Source organism: Ovis aries, chromosome 12 (assembly GCF_016772045.2).
Source record: "Ovis aries strain OAR_USU_Benz2616 breed Rambouillet chromosome 12, ARS-UI_Ramb_v3.0, whole genome shotgun sequence".
Classification (NCBI taxonomy): Eukaryota; Metazoa; Chordata; class Mammalia; order Artiodactyla; family Bovidae; genus Ovis; species Ovis aries.
Window position 1 is genome coordinate 68,282,376 of NC_056065.1, and position 23,445 is coordinate 68,305,820.

A 23,445-nucleotide genomic window follows, 5' to 3' on the forward strand; every position below is an offset into this window, starting at 1 on the left:
CAATATTGTAAAGCAATTACCCTCCAATTAAATAAATTAAAAAATAAAAATAAAAAGATTTATTGTAAGGGGCCCTTGACTTCTGACATCTGTAGATTTCACTTATTGTTGTTCTTCAGGTTATTTATTGAGAAATTGGCTATGATTTCCCAGAAACTACCCTGATAACCAGCTATTCAAAATACCAGTATCAGAAGTGAGCAGAGCCAGATTAGATGAGCAGGAAATCAAAAACTTCCCTTAATCCTACACAAAGTATCATTTAGCAGTTAACTATATGCATAACCATAATCTAGTATTTTCAGTTGTTTCACGGTTAATAGTTCTCTTCCCTTATAACAATATAAATTTTGAGAAAGAACTTCGATGCTATTTCAACCATGTAGAACACTTAGTTATATACCTAATAAACGCGCATTAGTTCATTACCTTGGGGACTTCTGACAGAATCATGTTGTTGATCAGGAGGATGATGAAAGCCCTCACAGCATAATCAAAGGCCATCCGTATTCTCTTTCTACCTCTTACTACTCTCCCTGCCCGACCTTCATGAAAGAATCCTCTGCTGAAGAGTCCAAAAATGCAAGAATAACACCCTACCAATAGTAGACACTAGACTAACTACCTGAAGATGTGTTTCTAATAACAAATGGGTAGGTAGAGAGATGATGGTATGATCATGGTTTCCTTGCCATGTTTAGCTATGGGTAAATATAACTACCGTTTGCTGAATAGCTGTGTAGCTGGCCCACAGTCACACATTATGACTGACCTTCACGAAAACTTCTGTGAAAGTTTACTTCACTTGAGAGGTGAAGAGCTGGAGTTGAGAGGGACTTTGTTGCTTGTCCAAAGCCAGAGTTGAGAGGGACTTTCATTCAGCAATGAAAGGCAGAGTGGATATTCCCAAGCCATTACATTCTAACATCCTCATGCTTCCCACTCCTTTACTGATTTTAAGTACGTAAGTAAACAGATCCTGATTATCTCAGGAAGGGGGGAAGCAGGGTTATGAGCCTCACTTTAGTCCGTCAAGTTTAACTGAAGGTCAGTGGTCTGTGCTATAGCTTCAAGGAGAAAAGGCTTGTACTGGGACGTGGTGCCACCTGTCGGTTAATCCATGAAACTGGTGACGCAGGTATTCAATAGTTTCACCCCACACACCACCCCCCCCCCCCCCCCCCCCCCCATGTAAGAGTTCTTTAAAAACAGGAGCCATATGAAGAACTTGACTCTCAGGCCCATTCTTTTCCACCTCCAGCCTCCAGAGTCTGTATCCAACCAGCTGGTGCTACACAAAAATTACTGAATTTAGCAATCAGTCCCTGTTCTCCCACTCACTGCTAAGAACCCTGAGGAGGTGAGTTAATTTCCTTGAGTTTGAATTTCTCACTCATAAAATGAAATGATACCTTCCTACATTTCAAGGTTATTATGAGGATCAAATGAGATAATGTAAAATAAAGTGTGGTGTAAACAGAATAACATTCTATAGGCCTTAGGTTATTGCCACACTTTATTGGGACCTACACTATTTCTCATTTAGAGTTTCACTTATCTGAGAGTCCCTCATGTACAGTGGATCTGTCCCTCCACCACTGGACCACAGATTCCCTGATTTTATTCCTGTCTGCCTGTGCCAGAGCAATCTCTGAATGTAACAGTATCTTCTCCTGGATTATAAATTCCCAAGGACTGGGCAGTCCATATCAATCTTTATATACTCATGGTACACAGCCCGATGTCGCAGGAGTTCATGTATGTATTTAAATTTAAAATTTGTTTTTTCCTCAATAATCATGTGGTATTGAATGAGAATCATCTGTGAAATGCTTCATTAAAAGAAAAGAGATGACTTTTAATTAAAGGTAATATTGAGAGAGGCAAAGGAGGAAAAGTGGATTTTAAATAGGCACAGGCACAAAATCTTGTGTAAAAGAACAGAGGGTAGAAATGCTGATTGCTGGGTGCCATTAATCCCCTGAGAATTGTCAAGATTTTTTTTTCAAAATTCTTTCACGAAACAGTCCACAGGACAGAGATGCTAAATGACTTACCCCTAAATTATAATGTACAACTCAGGACAGGAACATGTTTTTCTTGATTTTTCACCCAATATTCTTTCACTATATCACATCACCTCACCACATGGAGAGAACTGAGATAATCACGATGCATATGTATATATACATACATATTTTATATATATAGAGAGAGTTTGTCAAACTCCTATTCATACTTCAAAACCCCACCTCAAATGTCACTTTTTGAAAAGCCTTTCATGATGCCCTCAAGTATAGGTCATGGCCTCATTCTCTGTAATCCTATGAGAAAAAGCAATCCATTTTCTATTTACAGGGCTTTCTTCCCTCGCCACCCCCCACCCCCACCACTTAAATTGTTTGTATGCTATCCTGCAATTTAACACAATGTTTGGCACATATTAGATGACCAATAAATATGAATGCATACTTATTCAATGTTGTTCTGGGCATAGCTGCCTTCTGGGAACTCACTGTTGATATAAGGCATGATGTTCTTTTTTACCTAGTTATGTCTAGGGAAGTACTAAAAAAAAAAAAAAAGTGACAGAAAAATAAATATCATGATTTAAAAGATTAACCAAGACTCTGAATGGCACTTAGAAATTGCCCATTTTTAGAATGTTAAATATCAGTCAACAGTGAAGGACTCTAATAGAATCAGGCCATAAATGTTATCTAGTAGACAAATGTGGGAGTAGGGGGTTCAGGCTTTGGAGTTTGGGGTTCAAATCCTAATGTATTTTCTATGAACTTACATACGTGACTTCAATTCTCTAGGCCAAAATCTATTACCTTTGGACTTCCTTTTTTAAAATCTTATTAGCAAACTATATTCAGGCTCACCCCTTTTACCTTATAAGCATATTCTTAACAAAAAGCCTAGCGATCCCTTTAACATGTAAGACATTCTGTGCAAAGCCCCCAGTTGCACTCTTGGGGGTGGGGGCTAGGGACCAGAACTGTCCAGACAGTTCCAGGCAGAAGCAGAGCTTTATCATGACTCTGAAATCCCTGATGTGAAAAAGTCGGTATTCGAAGCTTATCCATTTTCACATGAAATTCTACCATTGACTATTTCAACATGATGAAAGGAATCCTTAGAGTTACTAAATATAATTCAGTTCAGTTCAGTCGCTCAGCCGTGTCCGACTCTTTGTGACCCCACAGACTGCAGCACGCCAGGCTTCCCTGTCCATCACCAATGCCCGGAGTTTACTCAAACTCATGTACATCGAGTCGGTGATGCCATCCAACCATCTCATCCTCTGTCATCCCCTTCAAATAGAACTGGTTATTAAAATGAATTCAAATTTTTTTGCCTGTTTGTTTGCAGAAGTTTCTAGTTGATGATCACTGTCAAGAATTTGAAGAAACTGTCCTTAAAAACAATCTGGTCAGAAATTATGTTTCAAGCCTAAAATCTGATGCCAAAATTATATGGTCATAGAAATAAGCTCATGTCCCTTATTTAAAATATGCCAAGAGCAGATGCAAACTATTATACTAGGCTGGTGCAAAAGTAATTGCGGTTTTTGCACTGCTGAAATTTGCCATTTGATTCTTGAATACATTCTTAAATAAATGTGGTTATGTTTTATATGTCATTTTAATGTGCATTTCTTACTTTATGCTTTTTTGCTAATGACTTATTATTTGATTATTTTATATGTATGTGTATTTCCATTTATATGACTGTGGAAATGATGTTAAATGATGAGCAAATTTGAGCAAATTTCTTATCTGAGTTCAAAATGGGTCATAAAGCAGTGAACATAGCTCACAACATCAACAACGCATCTGGCCCAGGAACTGTGAATGAACTTACAGTGCAGTGGTGGTTTAAGAAGTTCTGCAAAGAAGACGAGAGCCTTGAAGGTAAGTAGCATAGTGGTTGGCCATCAGAAGTTGACAAGAACCAATTGAGAGCAATTATCAAAGCTGATCCTCTTGCAACATGAGAAGTTGCCAAAGAACTCAATGTTGACCATTTTATGGTCATTCAGCATTTGAAGCAAACTGGAAGTTGAAAAACTGGGTGCTTCATTAGCAGACCGAAAATCAAAAACATTGTCATTTTGAAGTGTCTTCTCTTATTGCACACAATAAAGAACCATTTCTAAATCAGACTGTGATGTACAACAATAAGTGACAACCGTTGACAACCAGCTCAGTGGTTGGACTGAGAAGAAGCTCCAAAGCACTTTCCCAAGCCAAACTTGCAGCAAAAAAAGGTCACAGTCACTGTTTGATAGTCTGCTGCCCATCTGATCCACCACAGCTTTCTGAATCCCTGCAAAACTCAGCAAACTGATGAGATGCACCGAAACTGCAATGCCTGAAGCCAATCCTGGTCAACAGAAATGGCCCAATTCTTCTCCACAACACCTGACTGCATGTTGCACAATCAGTTCTACAAAAGTTGAACAAATTGGGCTACAAAGTTTTGCCTCATTTGCCATATTCACCTGACCTCTTGTCAACTGACTACCACTTTTTTAGGCTTCTCGACATCTTTTTCCAGGGAAAATGCTTCCACAATTAGCAGGAGGCAGACGTGCTTTCCAAGAGTTCACCAAATTCCAAAGCATGGATTTTTATGCTACAGGAATAAACCAACTTATTTCTCGTTGCCAAAACTAACTGTAATGGTTCCTATTTTGATTAATAAAGATGTATTTGAGCCTTGCTGGTTTTTTTTTTTTCTGTTGTTGTTGTTCAGTTGCTCAGTCATGTCCGACTCTTTGCAACCCCATGGACTGCAGCACACCAGGCTTCCCTGTCCTTCACCATCTCCCAGAGCCTGCTCAGACTCATGTCTACTTTGTTGATGATACCATCTGACCTTCTCATCCTCTACCATCCCCTTCTCCTCCTGCCTTCAAACTTTCCCAGTATCAGGGTCTTTTCAGCTCCTTGCATCAGACGGCCAAAGTATTAAAGCTTCAGCATCAGTCCTTCCAATGAATATTCAGGGTTGATTTTCTTTAGGATTGACTGGTTTGATCTCCTTGCTGTCCAAGGGACTCTCAAGAGTCTTCTCCAACACCACAGTTCAAAAGCATCAATTCTTCAGTGCTCAGCTTTCTTTATGGTCCGACTCTCACATCCATACATGACTACTAGAAAAACCACGGCTTTGACTATACGGACGTTTGTTGGCAAAGTAATGTCTCTGCTTTTTAAGCCTAGTTATAATTATTTAAAATTCATAGTCTGAAACCACAATTACATTTGTACCAAGCTAATATATGTAGGATGGACAGACAACAAGGTCCTATCGTATAGCAAAGGGAACTACATTCAATATCCTGAGATAAACCATAATAGAGAAGAACATGAAAAAGAATATACATATGTATAACAGAACCACTTTTCTGTACAGCAAAAATTAACATAATATTGCAAATCAACCATACTTCTCTAAAATTGAAAAAATAAAATGGGACAAGGTTTATTATTTTTATTTAAAAAGTCCTTGTTCTTTTGTTTTTATTTTTCTTCTAATAGTTACATAACACAGGGAAAATTTAATAACTTGTTTTCCACCAAGCCCCATTATATATATTCCCAAATCCCCTTCAGTTTTCTCAAGTGTGTATGCAAGTGTTGCCAATTTCTATGCATGCTACTACATGAAACGGTATTGGAAAGTTCTGGAGTAATGGTTAGAAGAGACTGAGACAGCAAGCTGGTTAGATTCACATTTCAGTATCCATTAACTTGGACGAATCCTTTCTAAACTGTAGCTTCCTTATCTATAAAAAATAAGGATAACAATAGCTACTCTATCCGTTTCTTGAGAGAACTACATGAGTGGTGTATGTAAATCACTTGGCACAGTGCCCAGTACGTAGTAATTGCTGTGACTGCAACCCCATGGACTATACAGTCCATGGAATTCTCCAGGCCAGAGTACTGGAGTGGGGAACCTTTCCCTTCTCCAGGGGATCTTCTCAACCCAGGGATCAAACCCAGGTCTCCCACATTGTATGTGTATTCTTTACCAGCTGAGCCACAAGGGAAGCCCAAGAATACTGGAGTGGGTAGCGTATCGCTTCTTCAGTGGATCTTCCCAACCTAGGAATCGAACCAGGGTCTCCTGCATTGCAGGTGGATTCTTTACCAGCTGAGCTTTGTAATAATAAAGCTGTAATTGCAATAAATAACAGCTGTATCTCCATAAGAGTGGTAAGGAAGTTATTGGTTGATTCTGATGAAAAGCCTCGAATTATAAAACTGATTTTATAAGTTAGTTCCTTAGACATCCTCAGATAACCAAAACTCTGTCTCTCCTCTATCTGGAACTTTATGAAACACAGTTAAAAAAAAAAAAAAAGCCACACACAGAATACAAGAACACAACTTGAGAACCTTATTCCCCACATACTGTGCTGAATCTTCTCTTCAATGTATTAAACTGGGCTTGGTACTGAAATGGTCTCAGCAAACTTGCAGACATTTCAGGACACTAAATAAGGATATCTTTAATTCAACCATGAAACCATGAAATGTAGCTTAAAGAACATATTTCATTTTACTCTGTCATTCTGCTCACTTTTCTCAGGGTTAAATATAGATGAGAAATAAAAATGGCATCATCACTCTATGAAAGAATCTCATGCATTTTTCATAGATGTGTGACATTAATATACCTTGAGTATCCTGAGTCTGTTACTGGGGGGGTTTTTTAAGTTATATTTATGACATTCTACCATCTGCAAGTGAGATTCCAACTAGAAGGAAATATTTATATACACTAGGGAGTCATACATAATTTAATGCTGGAGCAGGAAAGAAGAAAGAAAGTGTTCCAGCATGTAGTACAACATCCCTTACAAGGATATATATCTGAGTAGGAGTTGAAGATCAAAGAATTTTCTTCTTGAGCAACACCAGATATTGAGAATAAGAATAAATTTAATTTGGATTTTTTCCATTGACTATTCCCCAGAAAATCAGGACTTACTTTACCACTGAATTAAGGGATAACACTGAAATTTCCTTGGAATATTTACAGAGAATTTTTTATATTGCATATATATTTTTTAGCTTCAATGAAGTCTAGTAACAGAACAAATTGATACATGTTATCTGTGTAATAATAAACAACTTTTGGCAATAATCTCAGACTTTCTAAGAGTCTGCATTAAGTACATTTGTTGCAATACTGGACAATATATTTACACTCCTAGTGCCTCATATTCACTGCTTTATTGGAAATTGATATTATCTGAGAATTTTATATTTTTTTTCTATTTTTGATTTTGCAATTCATAGTACTTGTTAACAGCATGAAAATTATAAATTAAACATTTAGGACTATATGATAAGATATAATGCAGCAATTTACTCTATGACACAAGGAACCCAAAGCTGGTCCTCTGTGACAGCTTAAAGGGATGCAAGGAGGAGGGAGGCGGGAGGGAGGCACAAGAAGGAGGGGTCATATCTATACCTATGGCTGATTCACGTTAATGTATGGCAAAAACCATCACAATATTATAAAGTAATTATCCTACAATTAAAGATAGAATATAAATAGCTATATATAACAGCAATTTAGCAATGAAAATATGTCGGTATAAAAGGACAAAGACATTAATTAATGCTAAGTGAAGAAAATGGGATGCAAATTTTTCTATAAACTGGGATTAAAACTAGTAAAGTGATGTATGCTTTACATCAATAAAGACACTGTGATGGTCATTAATGCTGTTTATAAATATTCCAATCTTCTCCTCCTAGATATACAGGAAGTGTATTAGAACTGCAGTAATAAAGCATTACAAACTGAGACGCTTCGAACGACAGAAATCTATCACGTCATAGCTCTGGAGGCCGGAAGTCTGAAGTCCAGGTGTCGACCAGGTTGGCTCCTTCTGAGAGCTGTGTGGGAGACTCTCTCCTGGCTTCTGGTAACCTCAGGCACATCTTGGCTTGTAGTTAATGTTCTCCTTGTGTTTTCACATAATCCTTCCTCTACACATACTCATCTCTGCCCAAATTTCTCTTTTTTAAAAGGACATCAGTCATATCAGATTACAGCCCACTCTAATGACTTCATTGTAATTTGATTATCTGGGTAAAAACCCCATTTCCAAGTAAGGTCACATTCACAGGTTCTGGGGGTTAGGGCCTCAACATCTTCTGATGAGTGGTATTCAACCCACAACAGAAGGACAGCATTTCCCCACCCACTCTGAAGCTAGGCCTGATTACATGACTTACAATGACCAACCCAATGTCAGGGTGTCACTCCAGCACACAATCCTATCCACCCCTTTCTTGCCTCAGCAGCCATCCAAGGATGTGCTCAGATGAATTCCCCATTAGCCTGATGCCCTAAGACATTATAAGGCTTCAACCCCGTTGGCTGCTATGAACAAGAAATAAATCTCCCCCATGTCAAGTCACTGGGACGTCAGAGCTGTCTGTCACTACACCATAACTGAACCTGTACGGACAGATATAAAAATTGGAACCTAAAAGTAGAATGTACTGTAGTAGCTCTAATGAAAACCTGAACTATGTGATACTGGCTTCATGGTCAACTGGCAGACAGCAGGAAAACTGCTAATGGAGGCCGGTAAGGCGCCAATCTGTGTTGGGAAAACTTGGGAAGCAGAACACACATGTGCTAAACTTAGAGGTGCAGAGAAAGCCATGTGGGAGCAAACTGCTGATACTGGGAACTGGTGCTGTCATTGCCTTTGGCGAGGTCTGCAAGAGGGAGGGGACGAACTGGCCACAGAAACTAATTGGCCCAGTTTGAAGATGAGAGATAGGTAATAAAGTCCATGAATTCAGAGAGTTAGAGTGAAAAGAGGCAACTGCTTCTCAGACCCAAAAACTACAATGAAAAATTTAGAAATGCTTTAACTAACAAAGTTGATTAAAACTCAGCCTTGATCAATCCTAGCTAACAAGTCAAAAGAATCATACTCATTGCTAAAATCTCTGAATGGATTAGCGTCTCCGAGAGCAATAGTCAGCTAAGAGCATGATATTTAGAAAAGACATTCAATAGGAGCAGACAGCTTTTTTAAAAAGAGAGAAATGAAAGATTAGGCAGAGCCCACTGCTGACCCGCTTTGGACATGATGCACGAAAATAAATAAAGATTTTCCAATTAATAATTTTGTCAAGAGAGAAAAAGGAAGCAGAAAGCCAAATATACAGAGAGAGAAGCATAAAAGTACAGAAGTCTAGAAACGACCTGTGATACACTTACTGATACATGAAATCGATTGGCATCAAACACATGGAAAGCGTACTAAGTGCCTGAGAAAGCTAAGCTGCCCAAGAAGCCCCCTAAATTTGTCCGCATTCAGAAATGAAAGGAACACAAGAGAAAGTGAAAATAGCTGCTGTGGTAGGGAGTTGAGTTACAAGTGAAACTAGAGTTTTATTTCCTTTCATAATGTTTTATAATTGTTTTAACAATGTCTTTATAAAAGCTAAGAAATAATATATAAAAACTTAAACTCTGGGGGCAACTTTGTTCTTTCTTAAGTAAACAATATTCTCCCAAGCAGTATCAACCCAAGGTCAGGGGTGTGAGAAGTGACTTGGCATCATAAGAATCTCAGCAGGAATCAAAAGAACTTGGCTCTGCTGCAAATTTCCACAGATCCCCAGGCAAGTGAGTACAAATTATACTCAGGCAAAAGAAACTCTACTGGGTAAAATTCTGGATAGAGTAGATTCACGTCTGCATGTTTTGTGTGCTAATATTTGTTACTGGAGGAATATGTCATTTATTATACTCTTTCAGAGTTCACTTGACCATCTTGTGCAAAATTAAGCACTATAATAAATGATGGCTCAGGGCTTCTGTTTCTACTTTTAAACAGTTTCCTAAAATCCATCTTTGATTCAAACTTGCAAAATTACGTGCTTGTAAGCCCAAAAGAGTATGACAAATTGAGTGCTTGTGTAAGTCTATTATGTTATTATCTATGACAAACAATAGATGATTGTTTATCAAATCCTTGAGAAGATCAGATGATTCGATGCAAGAAAAAAAGAAAGAAAAAGCGAGGTTATAGAGAGCAGAAAGAAATCTTTGATCACAAGGACTATCAGATTCAAGGCAAGGTCTCAGTGGAATTATTTGGTCTTGATTTTGATTTAGAAAGTAAGAGACCAATTCTAACCAGCCAAATCTAACCCCTTTGATCCAGTGAAATCTTCCTTGGTCTGGAAAAGAGATTTTATGATAATGAATCCCTGGGGAAATCAGACTTCAACAATTTGGCAACATTTTCTGAACAGTCATTATTCTATGTCGCTGCAGTTTACATACCAATCTGCAAATTCAAACTGGATACTCATATGTAAAATACATTTATAGAATATCTTCCTTGCCTCAGAGACTTATCTATAAAGATGAAGTTAATTCTTATCATGCTCCACCCCCAATACATATGTGGGAACAGGCAGGCACTCACACACAAAACACCCCTTATTGTCACCAGTCTTACTACAGCCAGATCCAAATAGATCCCAAAGGACCAATAAAAAATCAAATTCAAGAATAAAGAATTACACACCAAAACCTCTTCAGAATGTGGCTTGTTGATTTTGGCAAAATCTTGGGGAATATGTACAAGAATGTATTATGAAGTATTTTATCAAGGAAAAAAAGAAAGTAGTTTTATATTGGGGCTAAATTTATCAATACAAGCACACTTAACAGAAATTCTGGATTTGATGTCCTTGCTCAATAGCTGGCAGTTGTCCTAAAAGTGTGCTTGGCTGGTTCACAGAAGATTTCTTTTCTGGTTTTATTGAGAAATAATTGATACACATCACTGTAGTAACTTTAAGGAATATAGCATGATAGTTTGATTTATATATATTGTCAATGATTACCACAATAGGTTAATCTAACATACATCTCCTTATATAGATACAACAAAGGGGAAAAAAAGGCTCCTTGTGATGAGAACTCAGGATTTACTCTTCTTCATGTTTTACACTACATTCATAATACCTATTTATCTTATACTGAAAATCTGTATCTTTTTACCACCTTCCTCTAATGCCCTCTCCATTTTCCCTCTGGCAAATATAAGCCTGATCTACTTTTCCATGAGTTTAGTTTAGTTTTGTTTCAGATGCCTTTTTCTATCTGACTTACTTCACGTAGCAAAATGTCTTCAAGGTATTCATTGAAGTAAATGTTACTGAAAATGGTACGATTTCTTTGGTTTAATGGCTTATTTAATGGTTTATTCCCCATGTCCAAGGAGCGGTGGTTGCGTGGGTGCAGGAGGGCCGAGAGGAGCTACTCCACGATCAAGGTAGGTGGGTCGGCTGTGAGGAGACACCCCTCATCCAGGGTAAGGAGCAGCGGCTGTGCTTTGCTGGAGCAGCCATGAAGAGATACCCCACGTCTGTGGTAAGAGAAACCCAAGTAAGACGGTAGGTATTGCGAGAGGGAATAAGAGGGCAGACACACTGAAACCATAATCACAGAAAACTAGTCAATCTGATCACACGGACAACAGCCTTGTCTAACTCAATGAAACTAAGCCATACCATCTGGGGCCACCGAAGACGGGCAGGTCATGGTGGAGAGGTCTGACAGAATGCGGTCCACTAGAGAAGGGAATGGCAAACCACTTCAGTATTCTTGCCTGGAGAACCCCATGAACAGTAGGAAAAGGCAAAATGATAGGACACTGAAAGAGGAACTCCCCAGGTCAGTAGCTGCCCAATATGCTACTGGAGATCAGTGGAGAAAGCACTCCAGAAAGAATGAAGGGATGGAGCCAAAGCAAAAACAATACCCAGTTGTGGATGTGACTGGTGACAGAAGCAAGGTCTGATGCTGTAAAGAGCAATATTACATAGGAACCTGGAATGTTAGGTCCATGAATCAAGACAAAATGAAAGTGGTCAAATAGGAAATGGCAAGAGTGAACGTCGACATTCTAGGAATCAGCAAACTAAAAAGGACTGGAAAGGGTGAATTTAATTCAGATGAACATTATATCTACTACTGTGTGCAAGAACCCCTTAGAAGAAATAGAGTAGCCATCATGGTCAACAAAAGAGTCCGAAATGCAGTACCTGGATGTAATCTCAAAAACGACAGAATGATCTCTGCTCATTTCCAAGGCAAACCATTCAGTATCACAGTAACCCAAGCCTACGGCCCAATCGGTAACGCTGAAGAAGCTGAAGTTGAACGGTTCTATGAAGACCTATAAGACCTTTTAGAACTAACACCCAAAAAAGATGTCCTTTTCATTATAGGGGACTGGAATGCAAAAGTAGGAAGTCAAGAAACACCTGGAGTAACAGGCAAATTTGGGCTTGGAATATGGAATGAAGCAGGGTAAAGGCTAAGAGAGTTTTGCCAAGAGAATGCACTGGTTGTAGTAAACACCTTCCAACAACACGAGAGAAAACTCTACACATGGACATCACCAGATGGTCAATACCGAAATCAGATTGATTATATACTTTGCAGCTAAAAATGGAGAAGCTCTATACAGTTAGCAAAAACAAGACCGGGAGCTGATTGTGGCTCAAATCATGAGCTCCTTATCACCAAATTCAAACTTAAATTGAAGAAAATAGGGAAAACCACTAGACCATTCAGGTATGTCCTACATCAAATCCCTTATGATTATACAGTGGAAGTGAGGAATAGATTTAAGGGATTAGATCTGATAGAGAGACTGCCTCATGAACTATGGACGGAGGTTCGTAACATTGTACAGAGACAGGAATCAAGACCATCCCCATTGAAAAGAAATGCAAAAAAGCAAAATGGCGGTCTGGGGAGGCCTTATAAATAGCTGTGAAAAGAAGAGAAGTGAAAAGCAAAGGAGAAAAGGAAAGATATAAGCATGTGAATGCAGAGTTCCAAAGAATAGCAAGGAGAGATAAGAAAGCCTTCCTCAGTGATCAGTGCAAAGAAATAGAGGAAAACAACAGAATGGGAAAGACTAGAGATCACTTCAAGAGAATTAGAGATACCAAGGGAACATTTCATGCAAAGATGGGCTTGATAAAGGACAGAAATGGTCTGGACCTAACAGAAGCAGAAGATATTAAGAAGAGGTGGCAAGAATACACAGAAGAACTGTATGAAAAAGACCTTCATGACCAAGATAATGACAGTGGTATGACCACGCATCTAGAGCCAGACATCCTGGAATGTGAAGTCAAGTGGGCCTTAAGAAGCATCACTACGTAAAAAGCTAGTGGAGGTGATGGAATTCCAGTTGATTTATTTCAAATCCTAAAAGATGATGCTGTGAAAGTGTTACACTCAATATGCCAGCAAATTTGGAAAACTCAGCAGTGGCCACAGGACTGCAAAAGGTCAGTTTGCATTCCAATCCCAAAGAAAGGCAATGCCAAAAATGCTCAAACTACCACACAATTGCACTCATCTCACACGCTAGCAAAGTAATGCTCAAAATTCTCCAAGCCAGGCTTCAGTAATACGTGAACTGTGAACTTCCAGATGTTCAAGCTGGTTTAGAAAAGGCAGACGGACCAGAGATCAAATTGCCAATATCCACTGGATCATGGAAAAAGCAAGAGAGTTCCAGAAAAAAAAAAATCTATTTCTGCTTTATTGACTAAGCCAAAGCCTTTGACTGTGTGGATCACAATAAACTGTGGAAAATTCTGAAAGAGATGGGAATACCAGGCCACCTGAACTGCCTCTTGAGAAACCTGTATGCAGGTCAGGAAGCAACAGTTAGAACTGGACATGGAACAACAGACTGGTACTAAATAGGAAAAGGAGTACGTCAAGGCTGCATATTGTCACCCTGCTTATTTAACTTATGTGAGAGTGCATCATGAGAAACGCTTGACTGGATAAAGCACAAGCTGGAATCAAGACTGCCAGGAGAAATATCAATAACCTCAGATATGCAGATGACACCACCCTTATGGCAGAAAGTGAAGAGGAACTAAGGAGCCTCTTGATGAAAGTGAAAGAGGAGAGTGAAAAAGTTGGCTTAAAGCTCAACATTCAGAAAACAAAGATCATGGCATCTGGTCCCATCACTTCATGGGAAATAGATGGGAAAACAGTGGAAACAGTGTCAGACTTTATTTTTCTGGGCTCCAAAATCACTGCAGATGGTGACTGCAGCCATGAAATTAAGAGACGCTTAATCCTTGGAGGAAAAGTTATAACCGACCTAGATAGCGTATTGAAAAGCAGAGACATTACTTTGTCAACAAAGGTCCGTCTAGTCAAGGCTTTGGTTTTTCCAGTGGTCATGTATGGACTGTGAAGAAAGCTGAGCAACGAAGAATTGATGCTTTTGAACTGTGGTGTTGGAGAAGACTCTTGAGAGTCCCTTGGACTGCAAGGAGATCCAACCAGTCCATTCCGAAGGAGATCAACCCTGGGATTTCTTTGGAAGGAATGATGCTAAAGCTGAAACTCCAGTACTTTGGCCACCTCATGAGAAGAGTTGACTCATTGGAAAAGACTTTGATGCTAGGAGGGATTGGGGGCAGGAGGAGAAGGGGACAACAGAAGATGAGATGGCTGGATGGCATCACCGACTCGATGGACGTGAGTCTGAGTGAACTCCGGGAGTTGGTGATGGACAGGGAGGCCTGGTGTGCCGCAATTCATGGGGTCGCAAAGAGTCAGACACGACTGAGCGACCAAACTGAACTGAACTGAATAACTAGCGATGTTGAGCATCTTTTCATGTACATGTTGACTTTCTGTGTATCTTCTTTGTAGAAATGTTCATCCAGGTTCTTTGTACATTTTTTAAATTGGGTTATTTGGGCTTTTTTTTTTTTACTGAATTGTACAAGTTCTTTACCTATTGTGCACATGAAACCCTCATCATATGTATAGTCTGCAAATATTTTTTCTTATTCCATAGGCTCTCTTTTCACTTTGCTGATGACTTGTTTTTCTCTGCAGAAATTTTTTAATTGGAGGTAGCCCCACTTCTTTACTTTTATTTTGGCTTATGCTTTAGGTATCATTTCCAAAAATTATTACCAAGACCTTATGTCAAAGAGCTTTGTGTTCATGTGTGCTAAGTCGCTTCAGTCATGTCTGACTCTTTGCAACCCTATGGACTGTAGCCTATCAGGCCCCTCTATCCATGAGATTCTCCAAGCAAGAATATTGGAATGGGCTGCTATTTTCCTCCTCCAGGGGATCTTTCTGAACCAGGGATCGAACCTGCATCTCCTAGGTCTTCTGCACTGGCAGACAGATTCTTTACCTGGTGCCACCTGGGAAGCTTGAGGGAGCTTTCCTCCTGTTTTTCTAGGAGTTTCATGGTTATAGATCTCATACTTAAGTATTTAATCCATTTTTAGTTAATGTTGTGAGTGGTGAAATATATGGGTCCAGTTTCTTTTAACATGTGAAATTCAATTATCTCAGCCCCATTTATTGATTTGCTAGTATTTTATTGAGAATTTTTGCATCTATATTTCTTGGGAATATTGGTTTGTACTTCCCTTTCCTAGAAAGTCCCTTTTCTGGTTTTGGTGTCAGAATAATGCTGACCGTGTAAAAGGCATGTAGAAGTGTTCTGTTCTCTTTGATTTTTTAGAAGAGTTTGAAAAGAATTGGTTTTATATCTTTATTAAACGTTTGGTAAAAAATCAACAGTGAAGCCATATAGTCCTGGGCTTTTCTTTATTGGGTGATGTTTGATTACTGACTCAATCCCTTTTCTAGTATGTGTCTAATCAGTCTATCCTCCACTACCTCCTGGAGTTTGTTCATATTCATGTCCATTGATTCGGTGATGCTGTCTAAGCATCTCATCCTCTGCCATTCCCTTCCCTTAAGCCTTCAATCTTTCCGAGCATCAGGAGGGTCTTTTTCAATGAGTCAGTTCTTTGCACTAGGTGGCCAAAATATTGGAGCTTCAGCTTCAGCAATAATCCTTCCAATGAATACTCAAGGCTGATTTCTTCTAGGATCTACTCTTTTGATCTCCTTGCAGTCCAAGGGACTCTCAAGAGTCTTCTCCAGCACCACAATTCAAAAGCATCAGTTTTTCAGTACTCAGCCTTCTTTGATTATACAGACCTTTGTCAGCAAAGTGATGTCTCTGCTGAACATGTTATCTAGGTTTGTCACTGCTTTCCTTCCAAGGAGCAAGCATCTCTTAATTTTGTGACTGAAATCACTGTCCATGGTGACTCTGGTGCCCAACAAAATAGAAACTGTCACTTCTACCATTTCCCCTTCTATTTGCCTTAATGTATTGACTTCACTTATCATCATATAATGGCCTTTTTGTCTCTTTACCAATTTTAAAGTCTATTGTGTCTGATAAGGATATATACCCTTGCTTTTTGGTTGTTGTTAACACTTGCTTGTTAAGAGTCCCTTGGACTGCAAGGAGATCCAACCAATCCATCCTAAAGGAAATCAGTCCTGAATATTCATTGGAAGGATTGATGCTGAAGCTGAAAAATCCAATACTTTGGCCACCTGATGTGAAGAACTGACTTGCTGGAAAAGCCCCTGATGCTGGGAAAGACTGAAGGCATGAGGAGAAGGGGACAACAGAGGATGAGATGGTTGGATGGAATCACTGACTCGATGGACATGAATTTGAGCAAGCTCCAGGAGTTGGTGATGGACAGGGAAGCCCAGCAAGCTGCAGTCCATGAGGTTGCAAAGAGTCAGACACAACTGAGTGGGGAACTGAACTGAATATCTGCTTGAAATGTCTTTTTCCATCCTTTCATGCTCTGTCTTCCTTTATCTTTAAGGCTAAAGTGAATCTTTCATAGGCAGCATATTGTTGGATCTTGTTCTTTTATCCATTTAGTCATTCCATGTCTTTTAATTGAAGAATTTAATTTGTTCATGTTTATAGTTAAATTAAAAGACTTACTATTGCCATTTTGTTAAATGTTCTTTGGTTGTTTACAGATCTGTTGTTCCCTTTCTTTAACTACTTCTTTCATTCTTCTAACTCAACAGCAATTGATTTGCAAACATATTAAAAATCTGACAATATTACATTTAGGGATGAGTATATTTTTATTTTGATGCCTTCTGGTACCAGTATGCTTTAACTTCTTAATTGTGTTTTTTTGAATGATTACTACAATATTTTCTCTTGTGATTACCATGAGGTTTACATAAATATCTTAAACTTATAATACCATATTTTAAACTGATAACAACTTAACCTGAACAGCATTTGTAAATTTAACATTTTTATTTCTCTGTCTTTTTCTCCTCATATGCTAGGTTACTGATGTTACAATTTACATTTTTTTTTGTATTATGTAACATGACATTATTGTAATTATGGTTATTTTTACTATTTTGTCTTTTTTTAACTTTTAGAGTTTTTTGTGAATTATGCATCACTAGTACCATATTGCAGAACTATGACTACCATTATCAGCGAGATTTACACTACCTTTCTATGTTTTCATGATGTTAATTAGTGTTCTTTTACTTCCACTCAATGAATTCACTTTAGTATTTCTTGTACAGCAGGTCTGGTGACAGTGAATGCTTTCAGCTTTTGTCTAGGAAAGTCTTCTCAAGAAGACATTCTAAAGGTCAGTTCTGAAGGAAAGCTTTGCCAGTATATAATTCTTGGCTGACAGCTATTTTCTTTCAATATTTTGAATATGTCATCCTGTTGCATCCTGGCCTGAGAAGTTTCTGTTGAAAATCTGCCAACAATCTAATGGTGGTTCCCTTGTATAAAACTTCTCTCTTTTCTACTGCTGCTCTTAAAATTCTTTGTCTTTGACCTTTGACAGTTTAATTATAACATGTTTCAATGTAGCCCTATTTCAGTCGAGTTCAGTTCAGTCGCTCAGTCATATCCGGCTCTTTGCGACCCCATCAACCGCAGCACGCCAGGCCTCCCTATCCATCACCAACTCTCGGAGTTTACTCAAACTCATGTCCACTGAGTTGGTGATACCATCCAACCATCTCATCCTCTGTCGTCCTCTTCTCCTCCTGCCTTCAATCTTTCCCAGCATCAGGGGCTTTTCCAGTGAGTCAGTTCTTCACATCAGGTGGCCAAAGTATTGGCGTTTCAGCTTCAACATCAGTCCTTCCAATGAATATTCAGGACTGATTTCCTTTAGGATGGACTGGTTGGATCTCCTTGCAGTCCAAGGGACTCTCAAGAGTCTTCTCCAACACCACCCCTCAAAAGCATCAGTTCTTCAGTGCTCAGCTTTCTTTATAGTCCAACTCTCACATTCATACATGACTACTGGAAAAACCACAGCCTTGACTAGACAGACTTTTGTTGACCTTTGTAGCCTTATTTAGGTTCAACCTATTTGGCCTCACCATCTGGGATGTTCCTTTCTAGCCTCAGATTCAGAAGCCTTTAGTCATTATTGCTTTAAATATTCTTTCTGTCCCTTCTCTTTTTCCTCTTCTGGAACTTTCACATTTTCATTGTTTCCATGTTTATTTTCATTGTGTCCCATTATTCCCACAGGTTTTCTTCACTCTTTTTCATTCTCTTTTCTTTTGCCCTTTTGACTGGGTATTTCCAATGTCTTATCCTCCAGGTTACTGACTCTTCATGGTCAAGTCTACCTCTGAAACTCTCTATTGAATTCTTCAGTTCAGTTATGGTACCTTTCAACTCTAGAATTTCTGAGCTTTTTTATGTTTGCTATTTCCTTGTCAAATTTCTCATTTTTGTTTATTCCTTGTTTACTAATTTTGTTTAGCTTATTTGTGTTTTCTTGTAGTTCACTAAACTTAAGAGAATTATTCTAAATTATTTCTTTGACAATTCATAGATTTCCATTTCTTTAGGGTTAGTTAATAGAGCTTTATTTTGCTTTTCTTTGCTGATGTCATTTTTACTTTATTTTTCTGACCCTTGATTCCTTATTGCACATTTGCATAATCAAGTCCCTCCTCCAGAATTCACACATTTCTTTAGCAGAGACTTTTTTTTACCATTAAGTTTAGTTTGCATTGCGAGATGTGTCTTTTGATAATGTCCTTAGACTAGTAGGGTCTGCTTGCTATTATGGTTTACTTGAGGGCAAGTCTGCTATTCAGATTCTGAGGACAGGGATGGGTGTTGTGCTGAGGCTGAGGATAGTTGGAAAAGACTGCTGGCGTGGTCCCTATCCAAGTAAGGCTGCAAGATGAGCTCTGTGGTTGTCTGGACTCTGGTCAGGCCGACTAGTTGGTTAGGATTAGATACCACATTCAGCAGTAGTGTGTGCACACATTTGTGCTCAGTCATGTCCAGCTCTTTGCAATCCCATGGACTATAGCCCACCAGGCTTCTCTGTCCATGGGATTCTCAGGCAAGAATACTGGAGTGGGTTACCATTTCCTCCGCCAGGGGATCTTTCCAATTCAGGGATCCAACCTGCGTCTCTCGAGTCTCCTTAACTAGCAGGCATATTCTTTACCATTGTGACACCTGGGAATCTCCATTCGGTAGTAGGTGGGGCTATCAATTAACTGCGGTGCACTGGACCCACGGCCTGTGCAGCTGAACATTTGGGGACCAAATCAGCCCATAGGAGGCACTGAATTCCCCGGCCAGGTGAGACCACCAGTTTTGCTCTGCAGACGGTGAACCCATAGATTGTCACTCTGTTCAAGTGCCACTGGTAGCAAAGCAAGCAATCAAAATGGTCCAATTCTTTGGCAACGACCAGGGGCCCGTAAGAGGAAAATATATGGGCAGCTAAGATCCTATTTGATTTTTTTTTAAATGAAAAATGTTCCAAACCTAATAAACAGAAGTTTGGTGTGACAATAATAAATGGAGTTCAGACAAGGCAATCTCAGTAAACCAACCAACATATTTTGAAGTTATTTCCCCAGTTTCTAACCCAATAGCTGAAATAGATCTTTTCAGGAACTGGAAAGCTCTCTAGACTGGCTCACTAGCCCAAGGCGTATACTCTTGATACCTCAGAAACAGATGCATGCACTAGAGAGCAGGGGCTAGATCCTAGAGAAATAAAGAGGCTTGACAGCTCAGTAATGAAGACAAGTCAGCATACAGTCATTTCAAGTGACTGAATATCTCCTCTAAAGAAAAAAATTCCTCACCCCACCAATAGGAAGCAGAGGCACAATATACCTATGCCTCTTCCCATGTGAAAGGCAAAATAAGTCACACTTGGAGAAGATGCTCTGATACATTTACTAAATGACCTATCAACCACTGGCCTTGAGTGAGGTCAACAACAAGATAATGTTTTCTGGCTGGTTAGACGGTAGAACCAGCCAGTCATCGGAACTTTTGCCATCAACGCTATGACCCAAAGATGCCAGGAAACTCAAAGGGTCTTAGGCAGATCAAGTTGTTGTATGGAGACTGTAACAAACTCCTCTAGGACAATCACAGAGGAGTCCCCTTGGGTTCCAAAGGAAAGTCCTCTTTATCTTTTTTTTTTAATTTGGCTAAGATCCATATTTATTATTTTCAAAATAGATACAAAATTAGGAAGAGGCAGAACCAGAACTTGAAATTAGGTCTGACTGCTATCAAAGTCTGTATTCTCATTACTGAATCATATTGCTCCTCTTGGGACTATAGAAAGGCCCATACAACTCATCACTGAAACAACTGATGGACCATATTACCTAGAAAAAGTTCTCTTATTATACAGGGATTTTCAACTATATTTTACACAGAATGTTAAATGTAGAATAGTTAAAATCAGTGATCACAAGGTGCCTATTAATCAGATGACAATGGGATTTTGTTTTCAATGATAACTACATAATACTCAATCTTTATCGGTACTAAAAACAGTGAAATCTATCCTCTTCCCCTCTCTGGGGACATGTGGAGTAGGAAAAGGGAAGCCAATAATGGGCAGGCTGCACTTGAATCCAGCTACACTCACAAAGCAAGGCAAGTGGATTTTCCTTTTCAACATACAAATATGTCCTTGTAAGTCCAATATTAAACAAACAAACAAAAAAAAAGTTTCCTTGACTCACTGATAGAAGGCCCCTTTTAGAAGCTACTGCCTTGCTATTAGGTTGGCGTAAAAATAATTGCGGTTTCATATTGTTGAACTTTGCCCTTTGATATTAAATACACTCAAATAAAAGTGGTTAAGTTATACATCATTTTAATGTGCATTTCTTGCTTTATATTTCTTTGTGAATGACATTACTTGTTGCGTATTTTATAATTTTAGGCTACGGAAATGATATTAGACAAAAAGCAAATTAATTTGTTCTTGTTGTTCAGTCGTTTAGTTGTGTCCGACTCTCTGTGACCCCACGGACTGCAGCATGACAGCCCTCTCTGTCCATCCCCATCTCCTGGAGTTTGCTCAAATCCATGTTCATTAAGTCGGTGATACCATCCAGCCATCTCATCCTCTGTCATCCCCTTCTTTTCCTGCCCTCAATCTTTCCCAGCATCAGGGTCTTTTCCAATGAGTCAGCTCTTCGCAACAGGTGGCCAAAGTATTGGGGCTTCAGCTTCAACATCAGTCCTTCCAATGAACACCCAGGACTGATCTCCTTTAGGATGGACTAGATGGATCTCCTTGCAGTCCAAGGGACTCTCAAGAGTCTTCTCCAACACCACAGTTCATAGGCATCAATTCTTTGGCATTCAGCCTTCTTTATGGTCCAACTCTCTCATCCATATATTACTACTGGAAAAAACATAGCTTTGACTAGATGGACCTTTGTTGGCAAAGAGATGTCTCTGTTTTTTAATATGCTGTCTAGGTTTGTCATAGCTTTTCTTCGAAGGGGCAAGCATTTTTTTTTTTAATTTTCATGGCTGCAGTCACCATCTGCAGTGATTTTAGAGCCCAAAAAAATGAAGTCTGTCGCTGTTTCCATTGTTGCCCCATCTATTTGCCATGAAGTGATGGGAGACTGGATGCCATGATCTTCATTTTTGAATGTTGAGTTTTAAGCCAGCTTTTTCACTCTCCTCTTTCATCTTCATCAAGAGGCTCTTTAGTTCCTCTTCGTTTTTTGCCATAAGAGTGTTGTCATCTGCATACCTTATCTGCGATTTTCTTATTTGAGTTCAAAATGGGTCATAAAGCAGTGGAGACCACTTGCAATATCAACAACATATTTGGCCCAGGAACTGCTAACAAACATACAGGGCAGTGGTGGTTCAAGAATTTTTGCAAAGGAAATGAGAGCCTTGAAGATGAGGAATGTAGCGGCCAGCCTCTGGAAGTTGACAACAACCAACTGAGAGCAATCATCAAGAAGCTGATCCTCTTACAACTACATGAAAAGCTGTCGAAGAACTCAACATTGACCATTCTATGGTCATTCAGCATTTGAAGCAAATTGCAAAGGTGAAAAACCTTGGTAAGTGGGTGCCTTGTGATTTGACCCCAAATCAAAATTATCATTTTGAAGTGTCATCTTCTCTTATTCTATGCAGCAACAATGAACCATTTCTTGACTGGATTGTGTCGTGCAATGAAAAGTAGATTTTATATGATAACCAGAGACAACCAGCTAACTGGCTGGACCAAGAAGAAGCTCCAAAGCACCTCCCAAAGTCAAACTTGCACCAAAAAAGGGTCACAGTCACTGTCTGGCAGCCTGCTGCCCGTATGATCTGCTACACCTTTCTGAATCCCAGTGAAATCATTACATCTAAGAAGTGTGCTCAGCAAATCAATGAGATGCACTGAAAACTGTGACACTTATAGTTGACACTGGTCAACAGAAAGAGCCCAGTTTTTCTCCACGACAATGCTTGACCACACTTCGCATGATCACACTTCAAAAGCTGAACCATTTGGGCTACGAAGTTTTGCCTCTTCCACCATATTCACCTGACCTCTTGCCAAGCAACTACAACTTCTTCAAGCATCTCCACAACTTTTTGCTGAGAAAATGCTTCCACAACCAGAAGGAGGCAGAAAATGCTTTCCAAGAGTTCAATGAATGCTGAAGCACAGATTTTTATGCTGCAAGAATAAACAAACTTATTTCTTGTTGGTAAAAATATGCTGATTGTAATGGTTCCTATTTCAATTAATAAAAGTGTATTTGAGTCTAGTTATAATGATTTAAAATTCACTGTCCAAAACTACAATTAGTTTCAGAGTGTATAATTTATAGCAAGATATGAATGACCATGGCATCTGAGCTGTATGTGATCTGGATGGTATAAATTCTGGCATATCCACCTTCAAGAAAAAAAAAAAATACACAGGTCGCTGTGTATTTTGTATAGTTGGGCTCCAGCAAGTCCTAAAGACACAGGTTGCCCAAGCATGTTGCATATACCTCTTACTCCAGTTGGCCTAGCCCTGCTGCTGTGCCAGCTCTTTTCAAGTCTCATGGTAAGAGTATACCAAACAACATTCCTTCAGAATAGTCAAATCACTTTATAGTAAAGGAAAAAGCTAGGGGCCATGGGATTCACTGGTATGATCATATTCATCA

At 39.1% G+C, this 23,445-nt stretch overlaps 1 pseudogene; it reads left to right on the plus strand.

The window, feature by feature from the left end:
* Positions 1–3,796: 3,796 nt before the first annotated feature.
* Positions 3,797–23,035, plus strand: LOC106991460 (histone-lysine N-methyltransferase SETMAR-like; annotated as a pseudogene).
* The last annotated feature ends 410 nt before the right edge of the window (positions 23,036–23,445 follow it).